Consider the following 16,943-nt stretch of genomic DNA (forward strand, 5'->3'; position numbering starts at 1 on the left):
TTCCTCTTCTCACAAGTGAGAGTACAAGGAGAAGACAGCTATCAATGAACTGGAAAGCAGGCACTGACCAGATACTTACTGGTGCCTCAATTTCATGGACTTCCCCATTTCCAGAGCTGTGAGAAATAAATTTCTGTTGTTCAGCACCCCCAAATATATTCTTTCATGTTATAGCAGGTCAAACTGACCAACACAGCCACAGGCCTAGGTAGCCACTTGTAAAAATGTTAGATGAATGTGATTATATGCAAATATAAGTGTTGTGCATGGGAAAACTATTTAAAGTAGAAAGATATATACAAGTTAGAAGATCTAGAAACTAAAAAGAAAACTTTAAACTTATTTTATGGGAAAAGCACTATTTTTCTTAACATAGCAAGAAAATAACCAATAACTCAATTGAAGATGGCAAAATATATGAACAGACACTTTATGCACATGAAATTAAGGTGGTGTTCAAGCATATGAACTTTGACTGTTGGTACCCAATATATGCGTCTCAATAGAAGCTCTTCATATCAGAATTCCTGATGGAAACAGATGTTCTGTTTATCTGTGTTGCTGATGATATAGAACCAGTTTACAATGGATTTGTTGTGTTGATTCTGATTTCAAGCCCGTTGCCATGAATCACAACTTTCAGTGGCAGTTACCAGTCCTGGAACACACAAAGGATACAGGAAATACAGAGAACATGAGCAAACTCTCATGGTTTATATCTTGGTCCTGAACCATCTCTTCCATCAATTTGATTCCTAACATTTTAGATCTTTTCCCTAACATTTTAGATCTTTTTTCCTAACCGTTTGGACCATTGTCTGGTATTGGGTTCCATTGTGCTGCTTTTCTTTCAAGACACCTTCAGCAAACATCTTGCTCTATTTCATGTGGCATAGTGAGGCCTCCTTTGGTAAAGATTTGGAAATATTTTCCTTGGTGTTGTAAATCACATAAAGAGAAATTCTTAACCTGTCTGTTGCCTGGTCCCATTTTTTGAAATTTTACTTCTAAATACCTGTTTCTCAGTATCAGTCTAGCTCTGCTTTATGATTCTTCTGAATACCCTGGTGGAAGTATTCACTCTTTATCAGTTTGGGCCAACGTGCCTTTGGATATTCCTTGCTTTATCTCCTTGCTTATGACACAACTCTGTGTTGATGCTTATGACAGTTTCTCAAGAGAGTGAAAGTATGAATATAAGTCTGCTTTGGAAACTTTTGAGTAGCATTGATCCTTTTTCCTGGAGGTGAGATGAATTGAGGGAAGACATGGAAGTGGAATGATGGTGCAGTAGAGTTCATTAAGAAAATAATACGCTATCAATAGAATGGACACAGGTAGGCTGTAAGGGGAGAGCCATGTTATTAGGCTTTAAGGTTTGAATATTCTAGCTACAAGGAAAAAAAACTATATATTGTCCTTATTTATAGCATCACAAGACTAGGAGTGGTTTACAGAATGACAGTGCATAAATGACGGTTGAGTCAACCTAACCACGAAGGTATGGTTAATGGGCCCAAGTCTTTGTTGTATCAAGTTAAGGACCTTTTGTACCAGATACTGTTTGTGTTTATGTCTCAGGCTTGAATAATGCCTTTGTTAATCTTTATAGGAACTCAAAAACATCTAATGACATCCCATTGACCTTGTCGACTGTTTTGATCTTAACAGAGGCTGGAGACATATGAGTTGGAAAGGTTAATCATAGTTTTTCTCTCTGTGACCCTTTACCACTTACATTTACCTGCTACCTGCCACTACTCAGGGGCAACAGCCATTGTTAGGAATCCCTAACCATGGTGAATGGTGCCACAGACAGCTTTCAAATTTCTCTGCATTTGACCATGTGCCATGTTTGTTCTGGGAGTGGTTGTTACCACTGAAAACTAGTCTTGTTCCAGACCAGTTAAATTAGAATATCTATGGGTAGGGATTGGCTTGCTTTACCAAAAAATCAGCTTCTAGTTAGTATTTATGAGTAGGTTTAGTGAACCAATACACTAGGGCCAAGCAAGTTAATATGCTTTACCTGCTAAACAAAAGTCATCTGGGATCCAGATTTGTACTCTGAAGAAGAATTTCTGACCTCCGACTAGAGAGTGTGTTGATGGTCCTACTGGGAAGCCAGAGGCTTTATTTGTGTACTCCTACCAAAATCTGGTGGGAGCCAGATGGGTAAAAGAAATAGTGAACAGAGAATTAGAAGCCTTTGACTCTAGGACAACTCAGCTCCAGGAGGACATCTGATAACCTGCAGAGAATTACAAGTTTATGGCCAACAAAGCATTGCTGAAAGATGGCATCTCACACAGCTGTTGCTTGTAGGGAGAAAAACATAGTAGAGTTTTTTTACTTGGAGGTAGGAATTCCTAACCATGGCTAATGGTGTTTTCCTCTGACAAAATGTTGTTTGTGCACATGGAGATGCAGGGTAGAGTGAGTGTCAGATCAGGAAACAGAAGCGTGCCTTGTTTTGAAGGGACTAAAAGTACTTATGTCTAGAAATACTGTTCTTACTCTAAGCAAAGGAACAAACACATGCGATTGCAGTTGTTAACCATAAATCTAACACTAAGAAAATGGATTTGATCTTGGATTAGTGTCAGCAAAGCTGAATAAGTTATAATTTTAATTACTTCCAAATGTAGCTTTACTAACACATGCATGTAATGTCAGTGTTTTGAAGAGTATCAGTGACAAAGCATAGCAAGTGTTTTCAGAGTGTTTTTTCAGTCTTAGAATATAGAAGGTCAAGATGATTGAACATAGACATCTCTGTTTTGCTGATTCACTAATAGAAAATAAATGCTCTTTTAAAATCTCCCTTTTTTGTTACACAGATACATGGGAATAAATTAAACCTCATTATTTAGGAATCTGTAACTTACAGAAGTCAATATTTAGAATCAAGGACCATCTAATTCCAATGAATGATTGAGGTTATTGGAAGTAAGACTTCCCAGTGAAAAACATGGTGTCAATCTGTCCCTGAGTGACACACAGGCCTTTCATTGAACCTGGATAAACTAAAGATATATGGTTATTTTTTAAAGAAGATATACAGTTGTTTTTTAAGAAGAATCAAATGCATTAGTTATAGTCCTTGTCTTCCAGGATCTTATAGTCCATTTGAAATGATAGAATGCAAACACATAAAAGGAGATTAATTTTAAAATATAATGTATTTATGGTAAACATATGGGTTCTAATAGGGACCTTTCTTCATATTATTGGATATCTCATGTATCACATGCCATAAAGTTTCCTCTTATTGAACAGGCATCTAACCCTCACTTCATCCTATGTGTTGATATCTAATTATCCTATGTGTAGATATTTAATTTAGTCCTCAAATAACTTTAAAAATAAGCTAAATAGTTCATAGTAACAGATTAATTTTGCAATTAATCATGAATATTAATTATTTAGATGTTATTTGTAACATAGAAGGGCTTAATAACTACATCTACATATGAATAATATTAAGCTTGAGGTTTAACTATCAATATAAATCTCCAGGTGTCTCAAACCAAGTGAATTAAGACAGAACAAATAAGCTCTAAGATGTGGACAAAAATCAGATTTTTATAAATACCACTTGCTTGGGAGGCAGGTTAATTTCCATGGGTTTGGCATATTTTGGTCTTAAGACTGAGGGAGCAAATATAGGTGTGAGAAGTCCTAGGTGATGGCCAGAAGTTTAGATAAACCAAGAACAGACCAGGTATTCTGCACATATAGATTCAGACAGATACCAGAGTTCTGTTTCCTTTTCTGGGAAAATTGCCATTCAACAAAACCTACTCATTTTGAATTAATGGTAGGCTCATACATGTTATGCAACATCTTCACAAACACCAGTGCCTCCGTGCTTTGTTGTTGAAGATGGACCTTCAAAAAGAGATCTCAGCCTGTGGTCAGAGGTAGTACCATGGGTGAGGAAACTCAATTCAGGGCCCTCTGAATTTTCATCGAGTCTATACAAAGCAAATTTCTTTGAGCCATCTAAGTAAAATCAGGATCAGTGAATTTGGGGTGTTGTATAAATAAAGCTTGGTGTTATCATATAGATTGTAAATATAGACAGTCCTTTCTTTCTTTTCCTTCCTTCCTTCCTTCCTTCCTTCCTCCCTTCCTTCCTTCCTTCCTTTCTTTTTCTTTTCCTCCTTCATTCCCTCTGTACTTCCCTCCCGTCCTCCTTCCCTCCCTCCTTCCTTCCTTCCTCCCATCCTTCCTTCTTTCCTTCCTTTCTCACTTTCTTTCTCTCTTCCTTTCCAACAGAAACAAGAATAGCTTACTACTCCATAGTCACAAGCACAATAATATGGAACCCAGGACACATGGTTTATGTCTGAAGACTTAATTTCTGAAACCTAGAAGTCTTTGAAGACAGTGAAATAGCCTATTAAATAGTTTTTTTCCCCCTAAAGGTCTGAAAAATAAAATGTGACTCTCTTAAAGGACATAATTTAAATGTCTGAGGCATGCATGCAGCCTGGTACCTTAGAACAAATTCAAAGTAATTTTACTTGGAAGGTACAATATTCTAAAAGTAACAGGATGTTGGGAAGCTATGTCTCTAAATGTTTTTGTGGGACCAAGGTTTCAGAGACAATGTAAGAACGGCTTTCCCTTTTCTCATGTCAGTGATGTTTTATGTGGGTGTCCATTGATCCAAACACTCAGCTTGTCCTTAAAAGCTGTGGGTGCTGAGTTCCTCATTCTTGAAATTGTGGAGGAGTCCAGGAGCTTGGGGACTAACAGGTGACTCACCTTCCTGCCTGTAAATCCCTGTGAGAGGGCCCTCTGACTCTCTACCATGGAGTATCAGAACCGCCTCTCTTGCTATCAGACAGCGCCAAGAATGCGGATGCAGCAGCTTGCTCATGCTCTTAAGCCTCTTGTGGTTAACATGAATGGCATTCTTTCAATTGCTGTAGATATGAAATAGCCCAGGTCAGCCATAATTAAAAACTTGAGGTCATATCTTTGCAGGAGATGCTGAAAATGTTTGAGTTAGGGGGCAAAATATTTTGAACTTGAGTGATATGTATATTTACTTTGTGTTGAAGCACTGCCAAACGAAGTAGAAATTTATTGATGATACACATTAGGATAAAGTAGAGATGCATGATAAATAAAATGTTTTTTTAAATTTTAATAACTGGATACATAAAAAATAGGTATTTCGTGTGTGCATTGTGGATTTAGCTTCTCTATCCCTCAGTTTCCTTAATGTATGATTGCAATTTATATCCCACAGAGATAGAACTTTTCTATCTTCCAAACTTTGCTATCTTCCCATTTTTTAAAATCTGTAAACATTATATTACTACCCACATAGCCTGTTTCACCCTAATTTTGTTAGGAATTTAAAATTATAACCAAGAATACATGCTAAAATAAATTTTGTGGACTTGGTTTTCCCCCTTTATTATTTTATTTTTATTTTTTCTTTTAATAATTTCATATCTCTAACCCCATAATCCTAGATTACATTCTCTATAGTATTCTTTAATGGTGACGATCATTCAGACTCACATTTTCACTCTTCTCTGGAATGAGTTTTTTTTTAGTTCCTCTGAATTTTTATGGGCAGTTTCAAGCCTACCATCAAGCAGCTGCAGATGCTGGGCCCCATCTGTCCCCTGTCAACCTCAAGGGCTCTCTGAGCATTCTACTCATACCACTGCATAACACTGGGCATGTGGAAATGTGACTTTTGATTTACATGCCTAACTCGATCCTGTTTAAAAAATCACATGTATTACAAATAGTTCTCTGTTAAAATAGTTCTAAAAGAGTTCTTGACATATTATAAAATGACCAATCGATCATATGATTAAAATATTTTGTACATCAAATTTGTTTGTATGCCACAATACTTTATAGTTTGCATGCCTCTTTGTAGTCCTGTTCTAAAAATTGTGCATATTAAAGTATACATGGGAGGAAGATATATTCATCTGATATATATATATATACATATATATATATATATGCACACATATATGTGTGTGTGTTTCTCAATAATTACTTATTAGAAGAATTGACCTGGAAGAGTGTAAAATCCTTGTTTTGGTACTATGTTTTTTATTCTGAGCTCCCTGGCTTTTCTTTGTGTACTTAAAATATGTAAGTAATAAACTTGAAAATAACATGTGAAAATCTCTTCCAGATCTCCATACACTGATGAATGCATTAAGATGGCCAATACTACATGTGTCAGGGCAGATGAGCTAGCTGTACTCAGGAAGCTGAAGAGTGGTCCTGGTTAGTTTGGCCTCTAGGAAGGTCATTGTTTTCTTGGGGAACAGGTTGAGAAACATGGTACCATGATCAGTCCTGATAAATGGACACAGAGTCTGATACAGTTGATTTGTGCCATTATGTCTAACACTTTTCATCTTAAAGATATTCCAGGGTAGAAAGTAGTACTCACTATATTGAGACAGGGATAAGAAAAATGGGAGTAAGGAAAAGAAAGCCACAGTGACTGTGAGCTTATAGGTTACACTGAACCTGTGTACAAACCCTCCTGGCAAATTTCCAGGGTTAGAGCAATTTCCAGGTTAGAGCAATAGTGAGTCAATGAGGTGGCTAGCAGGATTTGTCTGAGAAGAAATGGAGGGTAAGAGACAGTTGCTGAGGCAGTACAGATAAGTTCAGTGGTAGGAAGGAGAAGAATCAAAGTGCTCTAAAAGAGAAAGGAAAATAACTGTCCCCAGATTTGCCTGTTCTTTTCCTTATGCTCGCTACAATTAGGAGTTTGAAATCCTTGAACCCAAATTGTGTAGAACTTCCTTATTCCTGCTGGGACATATTTCTAGATCTGTACTTACATTTTTAAATTTTACACTTCGTTTTTCTTGCATTTCATAAAACACATTTGCTAATGAGTATATAAGGCTAGAGACCAATAGCTTAGCAAACACCTAATGACTTCCATTTGTCTCCCATTATGTTGTCAGTTGTCACCACCTTCTTCTCTGTTTTCATTCTTATTAGTGCACTAATCACCAACATTTGATGACATATTAAATGATTGCAAGAACTACTGTACAGGCAGCTCCAATGCAACATTTTCCAGGCCAATAATAAGACAAATATTTCTGTGTAATCATGGCAAATGTTTACGTGATGATAGAGGAATAGATGTCTTTATTGGCCATAGCATAGACAGAGCAAAGATGTCTTTAAAGATAAGCAAGTGTGAGTTATGCAGTATTAAGTATACGAAAGACCAACTACACATGCACACTTACACCTGTAGATAACACCCATCACCCATGCACAGATTGTTCCTCCTGAGCTCAAAGAACTTTGAACCAAGATCCTCAGATCTCAGACTCCTTGGTAGCTAGGATTATAGCCATGAACCACCAATGCCCAGCAGAAAAGATTTTTAATAAATGTGAAAAATCTGAGACATTACTTAAGAGTTGACTAAGCTAGAAGTTGACTTGGCAGAAGACCTAAAGGAATTTCTCACAGGAGTAATAGTAACCAAAGAGTGAAATACCACATGCAAAGGAGTCTTTCTATTTTCATGAGAAACAGCTATAGGATTAAAATTACCCAAATTTATAATGTACAAGTTTGGATCTCTGAACAATGACTGCCATGATACTAGTTTGAGAGTAATTTGCCAGAAACTAATGATATGTCTAGAAGAAAACAGATGACATAGACTAGGACCCCAACACAGTCTTTCTTTACTACAAAAATTCTTAGAACTATTTTATGTACCATTTCCATTAATAAATGTCTTTTGTTGTTCCAGTAAAGTCAAATCTGAATTTCTAATGCTTGCATCTCTAAATATTCTAATAATATATGATTTGGTACCATAATTTGGTAGCAATATTACTCATCTCCATTTTAATATGAAATTTATTGAGTGAAGAAGAGAGGTAGAGAACAGTCCGGAGCTACTGTTAAGGCAGAGTAGGAAGCTATCAACCCCTGTGCGTAGGTGTGTGTGTGTGTGTGTGTGTGTGTGTGTGTGTGTGTGTGTGTGTGTGTGTGTGCATTGCGTGTGCACTGAACTCAGGGCCTGGGTACTGTCTGTGAATTCTTTTTTTGCTTGAAGTTAGTATTCTACCACTTGAACCACAGCTCCACTTCTGGCTTTTCAGTGGTTAATTGGAGATAAATGTCTCACAGACTTTCTTGCCCAAGCTGGCTTCAAATCATGATCCTCAGATCTCAGTCTCCTGGAGGAGCTAGGTTTACAGGAATGAGCCACTAGTGCCCAGCAATCTTTTTAAATGTATCAGCAAGACAATTTATGTTTTGACTTCTGTGAGTGGTTACTGACGTTTAATAAAACTGCAGCATTTGGCTGCTTTTGGTTTGTTTCTGGGGTTTTTTTGACCTGAAGAAAGATCCTGAAATGAGACAAGCCTAGACTCAAGGTAATCTATGTGAAACAATACTTATTAAGCACTTAGTGTACCACATAGTGTCCTTTGTGGGGGACTTTTGGCTGTCTGACAAGGCCCTGGGGGCCTGCATGGATATTACATTCTAACCTATATACTGATTCGATTAGGAGAACCATCACTCCAAAAAGAAAACTGTATATGAATCTTTCAAGATAAAATACCATAAGAAAATGGAAAATGACAGGTGCTCTTATAAAAGGTTTTATGATAGAAACTTCCTGGACAGATACTTCACCAAGTATGATTCCTGGTATGTCACAGAATAACTAGCTAGGTGATGTAGGCAAGACCACACTGATAGGATAAACAATGTGGGGCATTACAGGTGAACTTGCAGACAGAGTTTGTTCAAATTGTGATGGGTGGGGTTCTAGAGAGTTTGAAGCACAAAAATAACATGATTCCATCTAGATCTTACAAGGCTACCTCCAGTTAATGTAGAAATATGATAGGTTAAAAAGGAGAGAAAATGAAACATCAAATTAGGAAAGTATTATGATATGTACAGAGGAAAGATGGTGGTAGATCAACTGGACCTGCTAGGGAATGGTAGACAATGGAGAAAAAGCTTTCTCAACAAGGGATTTGTTTTTAAGGTAGATCTAGAAAATTGCCTTTAGAATGAGACGTGAAATATTTTTTTAAAAAGACTAGATCTAGGGCTGGGAAGGTGGCTCAGTGATAGAGTGTTTGCCAAGCATACATGAAGCTCTAGGTTCAATTCCTCAGTACCACATAAACAGAAAAAGCCAGAAGTGGCACTGTGGCTCAAATGGTAGAGTGCTAGCCTTGAGCAAATAAAGCTTAGGGACAGCACCCCAGTCCTGAGTTCAAGCCCCAGGACTGGAAAAAAAAAACAGACTAAGTTTTAGGAGACCTATTGCCAGAAGGTCCACTGTTATAATCTGGAATCTTACAGGACAGAAATGTCACCCTCATGTCTATCTCCTGGTATGATTGGTGACAGTAGAAATCAAGATCTGGGGAAGGAAGCAGGAAATAAGAATTAGATTAGTTGTCTCCCAAGTTTCTGCTCATATTCTTGGCCAAATGAAATATTCTTGGTGTGAAGACAAAGATACAGAGTAGTCCAAATACAAGGAATATACTACTTGGGTATCCATCCAAAAAGGTGTTTTTTTTTGCATTATTTTGTTTTTCCAGTTGCCTCAAAGCATAGGCCCAGATAATGGCTATACTCATTAAGCAAGGGGTCATGGTATTAGTAAAGAAGAGAGGTATCCATTTTTTCTTCTTTGAGGTCACAGTGTTTATGTTGAAAGATATTTGTATTATTTCCTATCACGTATACAATGCCAGTTTACAAACAGCTATGAAACACCTAGTCATACAATATGAATCAGATAGTAAATCCTATTACCTCCATATAAAGGAGAACCTTCTCCTTAGACATAAGCATTATTCTAGGGCCTTCCCTCTGTACATAGTGGAGTCCAATATTGGTAAGAATAGATATAATCCTAAGAGATAGGATTGCCTATGTTCATGAACTGACAAAGGAGTTAGCTTTGATTCTGGTCCATGGAATTGATCACAAGCATGTAGACCCAAAGCAAACAGACCAGCAGCCTACTACATTTTTAAGTGAGATGTGCTGCCAAAACAACTCAAAGACTGGCCAAAAGAGCCTGTATTTCTGAAACCCTAAGATAATCCCAGGGATCCAGGAATCACATCAACAGGAAGTGGGCTGCTTAAATAGTTAGGCCCCAGAAATTGCAACCTTTCCAAACTCTATCTCCATGGAAGACAACGGACAAGGGAAATCCATTCATAGGGTAGAAGCCTTCTGATTAGTTGACCAAGGAACGCCTTTTGTTGACAGGGCAGGTTGTCCTTGTTATTTATGGCGAGCAGATTATGATATGTACCATGTCTTACTGATGTCTGTGTTTCTAACTGATATTTTCTGCAAAGTGGAAGTTTTATTTAGTCAGTTCTCTACTAATTTTTACTAATGGAAGGGTCAAAGATTTGTTACACATTATGTTGGTATATGTTGCTCAGAAAACAGAAACTGAAACAAAAATGTGCATGCTTTAGTAACATATATAAACCATAAGAGCCAGATTGAATGACACAGTAAGGAGAGCAAGCAAGTAATGCCATGTCATGCAGCTGTTAGTATATGTTTAAGTACTAAGAGCGTAACTCCAATGATCATCTTTTTTTTTTTTTTTTTGGGTCCGGTCTTGGGGCCTGAACTCTGGGCCTGGGTGTTGTCTCTCAGCTCTTCAGCTCAAGGCTAGCACTCTACCACTTGAGCCACAGCGCCACTTCCGGCTTTTTTTCTTTTTGCTTATGTGGTGCTGGGGAATCGAACCCAGGGCCTCAGGCATGCAAGGCAAGCGCTCTACCACTGAGCCACCTTCCCAGCCCCTCCTATGATCATCTTTTGTGAGGCCATTAAACATATAACCCAGGGTAGTGCATAGATGAGGGAGGTGGACACAAAGGAATAGGAGAAGCGGGTCCTTCCACACATAGCTCACAGCAATCAAAGTTGATGTTTTATGCTTTAGTATTTTGGGCTGTGTGCATATGGAGACCAAGTGAGGACCGAGTGGATCCACACCTCAGAATCCACAGGGAAATCCCAGGGTAGCACTGGAGGGTCAATGATACTAGTTTATGTATGTGTGTGTGTGTGTGTGTGTGTGTGTGTGTATAAAGACTTGTGTATTATCCATCATCACTATAACCCTCTTCACTAAATCTGAAGATGGAGGAGTAGAAGGAGGTAGAAGAGGAGGATTTTATTACTGAATCAGAATATTAACAATATGGATCCTATGTATGAAGTTTAATTTCACTGGACTATATGTGTTTATAAATATTAGCTTTTGAATTAAATCTAGAATCTTATTCTTTTTCTACAACACTGGAACTATCCAGTTTCAAAGAAAATAATTACCCTTATTTTAATTTACTTTTTTTGGGGGGGTATGCTAATCCTGGGGCTTGAACTCAGGGACAAGGTCTATCCCTGAGCTTTTGTATTCAAGGCTAGTACTCTACTATTTGAGTCAAAGCTCTGATTCTGGCTTTTTTGGTAGTTAATTGGAGATAAGAGTATCAGACCCAGGCTGGCTTCAAACTGTTCTTTAGATCTCAGCTTCCAGAGAAGCTAGGATTACCGGCACCCAGCAAATTTGCCAAAATTTAACATTAATTTTGTGTCTGACTTTAGGGACACATTTTTGGAATCTTTCCTTTTTAAATTTGCATGGCATATAAAGCAATAAAAGATAATTAGTTCTTCCAGTGATTCAGATGGAATTGCATGCTGTGAACAACTCAGAGCTTAATTATTTGCATTCATTAGCCCTGGATTGGTACAGAATTGAGGCTGCCATCTTGAAATTCTGGCCCTTCCTGTGATTATACCCAAATAAGCCTCTACACTAGCTTCCACTAGTATTGGTGTATTTATACTGAGAAATAAAAAGTAAAGACTTGAATCTGTAATTATTATCATTTTAAAATCAATTAAAGTTTTACCAGAAACTATAGTAAATTTAAATTTGATACACAAATAGAGCTAGATTTTAAGTCCTTGGGAGAAGAGAGTACAGTTTACTGATTAGACTCATTAACCTCTCTCTAAATTTTTGGGGGTCATATATTGTGAAATCTCAAGTTGTTGATATAATTTGATTATAGAGAAAGAATCTCAATCTCTTAGAACTATTCCAACTGATTATTCTTTTAATTCACTTATTTTAGTGACCTATGTAATTTTTTTCATACTAGTTAGCTTAGTGAAGTTTTATTTTTGAGGTTATAGGTCAACTCTTTCAACAAGTGGTCTGAAATTCGTTCATTGATTGGTTAGTGCCATTTAGAGAAAAATACTTTATAGCTTTTTGGCATAGTTTTATACTAGAGGAGTAAATTAACCCCTCAGACTTCAACAAAATGTTTATTGCGATGATAAGGAAATTAAAGAGTTTAAAGAGAGGAATTCAGGTAGCTCAAACTCTTAAAATTATTTACCAAAATAATAACAGCCAAATAATCAACTCATATTTTCCTCCAAATCATCCTATACAGATTTCCCAAATTAGAAAAAAAAAAAAAAACCTTGAAGCAAAACTCATCATGGGAGCATGTCTAAGGCAATGAAATATTTGACCAATTGGAAAAGAGCAGTTGGAGGAATGAGGTACAACTTCTTGAACTTCTGACTCAAGTTTTAATCACCCATTGAGATCGGCCTTGACTTAGAATTCTTTTATATACTCCAATCATAACTAGACTCAGACATGAATTCTATACAATGAAGTAATTGAACTTGTCTGCATTTATTATTTCATTTACACTTTTATATGGTTCCTAAGAATAGTTCTTGATAAGGTCACACAGGCACTGTGTTATTCTGATGCCCACTTTTCATTCTTCTCATTATGTGATTTCTTAGCAGTTAGACCCTGGTTGACATGGTTGAGCCTGCCTTCCATGTTGCTACATTATTCTTCACTGATTCCTATGACAGTAGTCTCTTTCTTTGTCTCCTACACTGGTTGCCTCTTCTTAGCATCCAATTTCAATGGACAGATATCGGAAAGATCCTTATACACTGATATTCAAGGCTAAGTTGCGGGTGTCTTATCAATCTATACAATTCTCACTTCTACCTAAGCCCTGGTATCTGAATTGATTTGAGCTACTACAAAAAAAAAAGGTAGACTGGACTGCTTGAACAACAAATGTCTGTTTCTCATAGTGCTAGGTACTGGAAGTACAAAATGAAGGCATTGAAAGCTATGGTTTCAGAAGAAGGCTAGCTTCCTCTATTGTAGGTTATGCCTTTTGATGTATCTTTCCATAATAGAGGGATAATGAACTCTTGTGGGTATTGAGGTGGGGAAGATTGCTGCCTGATTTTAATTTCATTTGTTTTAGTTTCTTTTTGGGGTGACAATACTGGGGCTTGAACTCAGGGCCTTATGCTTTTGTTTAGCATTTTTGCTCAAGCTGGCTCCCTATCACTTGAACCACACCTCAACTTCCATCTTTTTGGTAGTTAGAGATAAGTCTCTCAGATTTATCTGCCTCGACGGGCTTTGAATCTCAATTCTCAGATGTCATCCTTCTGAGATTCTTCAGCCACCAGCACCTGGCTAAGTTTTCTTTCTATAAACAGAATATTTTCAATAGCAGAGCAAAAATGTATTTGTAAATTAATTAGGAAAGCAGTGCATATATTCTGTATTGGTTAACATGACTAAAAGTTGTGGTTAGGACTTGTAGTCTTACTTAAATGTGTAATTTTAAAATAGCACATTTTACTTTTAGAAAAACATTTCACCTAACCCATCTAGTTAATCATGTTAATCATGAAGACTATTAATATAGTGTTGGAATATTAATAGTTCCTCCTGCACATCACTACCTCCCACTTTGGATCTGCCCAGACAGTAGACACTGGGCTTAAGCATGCTGATTTTTTATTGTAAAATAGAATTCTTTGAAAAGGAACCTTGGAATTGTATGAGAGATAAAGACAGTGATTTTCAAGTACAGGTCCATATGTGCAGCTTTGCCTTTGGATTTTGTGTGTTGTTTTGCTTATTTATTTATTTGTTTTTAGTCTAGATAAACTAGAATTATTCAGCGCCCTTCCTATGCAGATTCCAACTGAGCAAATTATGGGTTATCCTTCAGTATAATGTCCATCCCCCTTCTACTTTGCCAAACTACAGGATTTTATTAACCCAAACTCCCTGGACTGCACTAGTCTCTCTGCGTATGCCTGGTGAGTTGTTCAGTTACTGCTTTTCCAATAGAGGAACAGCCTTAACTTAGAGGGCATAAAACTTTACCCTCTTCAGAAGCGTCTTCACAGCAACTAAAAGATCTTTAGTCTTTCCCTGACAAATGCCTAGAACTTTGTTTTGTTCTTAGTTCTTATTCATTTAGAGAAAGGAAAATTTACTCTTTGTGAAAAAAAAAACACAAAATACCAAGTTATGTTTTCTTTCTGTTCCTTGCCTTTTTAGCTTCTCCAAGAGATTGGGGTATATATAAAAGAACAATTTTCATCATAAGGGTGGATAGAGTTTATTCTAGGCAGCAACAGGTAGGAAGCATGCTTTAGCAATTGAACTGAGTATAACTACCTCCTCTCCCTTTTGTGTCCCTTCCCCTCACCTCCACTGTCCTTCTTTCTCCTTTCCTTCCCTCTCCTTCCTTCTCTTCCCTGCTCCTCTCTTCTTCCCTCTTCTCCCCGCTTCACCTCTCTTCTCTTCTCTTCTTGTGCCTGTACTGGGCATGAACCTAGGGCCTAGCTTTTTCTTCAAGGCTGGCACTCTACCACTTGAGCTAAAGCCTTACTCCCAGCTTTCTGGTGGTGAATTGGAGATAAGAATTTATGGACTTTCTGCCCAGACTGGCTTTCAGCTGTGATCTTCAGGTTTCAGCCTCTTGAGTAGCTAGAATTATAGGCGCTAGCCATTGGTGCCTGGCTTGTCGCTTAATTTCCTAGTGAAAATTCCATATGCAATATTTGATCATTTTAAATATGGTGGAATTTTGAGTGCCTCAGAGATAGCTTCACAAAAGTGCTTAAATTATGTGTCTTACAACTTAAAAGACATTAGGATTGATTAGATTTGAAATCCAGTATGAGACGAGCAAAATCCTAAATAATTTTCAGCTTCCTCGTCAGATTTCTTAGGAATAGAATGCAATATTGAACTTAAGAGCTTTATAAAAACGTGTATTTCATTTTTTTAAAACCCATATGGGTCCCAATGGGCTATATCACTGTTTTGTTGGATTCTCTTCTGCCCCTTTTGGTATACTCTAGGGCCAGATATAGACAGAAAATGAAATTTAGAATGAGAATGAGAAAGGACAAAATGCAGATTTGTTTTCCCCATCTGCCATATGAGGAATATATGAAAGTAAGGGCATTGGATTTTGTTTAAATGACTTGGAAGTGAAACTGCATTTCAGACATGCCTACCTCTGGGAACCAAAGCACCCGGCAAAGCAATCTGAAAATACCAGGGGAAAGACTACAAGGAGAGCCAAAAAACGTTTGGCCTGTGGTATGGTACAGGGCTGTTCAGTGCTGCCCACCCACACTGCCTTCTGCAACACACACCATTGCAAATATTCATGGGACCTAAAGTGAATCAAAACTGAGCAGAGCCCCTTTGGCAGAGTCAGAAACATATGCTGAAGTGCTTTCTAGCTTTTGGAAGCAACAAAGTTGGTGATTTACAGCTGAGTTCAGATTTAGAACAGGCTCATCTTTTGAATGGGGGTAAACCCTGTGCTTCCTGCCTAAGGTTGGCAGCACTGAATTAGAGAGTAAGGGCCGAAGACAGCAGGTGAGTAAAAATGCCTTGGAGGTGTGCCTTTGATCAGATTTTCATGGAGATCTTGAGGAAAAGGAACCAATGCTGCTTTTGTTTTCTGATCACCTGCTCTGGCTTCTCTGAAAGGAGCTGGGGAATAAAAACTTGTTTAAATGTCACCTCCATTTATTTATTTTCTCTTCCTGTTTGCCATTTCGCCCTGCATTCCAGACTGAATTTAGGGATTTGCTTTTTGAGTGGAGGACAAACAGCCACATTAAACAGAAGGATGAAGAAAGGTGAGGTGCCAAGTTTAGAACCTTCTCAACCTTGCCAGTTCAGTTTTTGGGGGGAGGGGAACTTTCTGTCTCTTGAGCTTCCGATTTATTTGCTTTTGGCAAAAATGCAGCTTCCTGTTATTTAAAAAAACAAAGGCTTCTAAAATGTTTGTTGAAAAGTCTTCTTGGATACCAAAATTCTCTTCAGAACAATAATTTGGTGATCACGTAAATGAATTAAAACAGCGTGAGCAACATTTCCTATAAAGTACGTGTGGATCAAAAGCAAAAGAAAAGTAAAGGGTAGTGCTTAGCTAAATACACTTGGGTTAGAAAAATTCAAAAGTACTTAAAAACTAGTTCGAGATGTTTGCTAAATCTACAATGAGGGTAAATCCATCCAACCACTCTGAGTTGACATGGAAGCAAATAATTTATTATTAAAATAGTTCATGGATATAATTAGTTTTCAATCTCTGGAGCTTTTGACTTTTGAACTAAGAAGTAAGCTCCATGAAGTGACTGTAGTTATGTTTATAAGCCATCGTGAATCCAGGGGTATACAATGTGTTTTTCTAAAGGGCTCATATGTGGAAGGCTTGGTCCCAAGTTGGCAGCTATTGAAAGGTAGGGCCTCCTTGGAGGAAGTAGATTATTGAGGGTGTGGACTTTGAAGAATAGCCTTATTTACTCTCCGTTTCTCTGTCTTCCTCTTGTCTACCATGAGGCTGGGCCATTCTTTCTTTTTTTTTGCTAGACATATTTCCCATTAATTATTTTTTTATATTTTATTTTTTTATTGTGAAAATACTGTACAGAGGGGTTACAATTACATGGGCAAGATAATGAGTACATTTCTTATCAAGCATTGTAGCCTCATCCTTTGTTTC

The sequence above is a fragment of the Dipodomys ordii genome, unplaced genomic scaffold (assembly GCF_000151885.1).
Source record: "Dipodomys ordii isolate 6190 unplaced genomic scaffold, Dord_2.0 Scaffold26, whole genome shotgun sequence".
In the NCBI taxonomy this organism is placed as follows: domain Eukaryota; kingdom Metazoa; phylum Chordata; class Mammalia; order Rodentia; family Heteromyidae; genus Dipodomys; species Dipodomys ordii.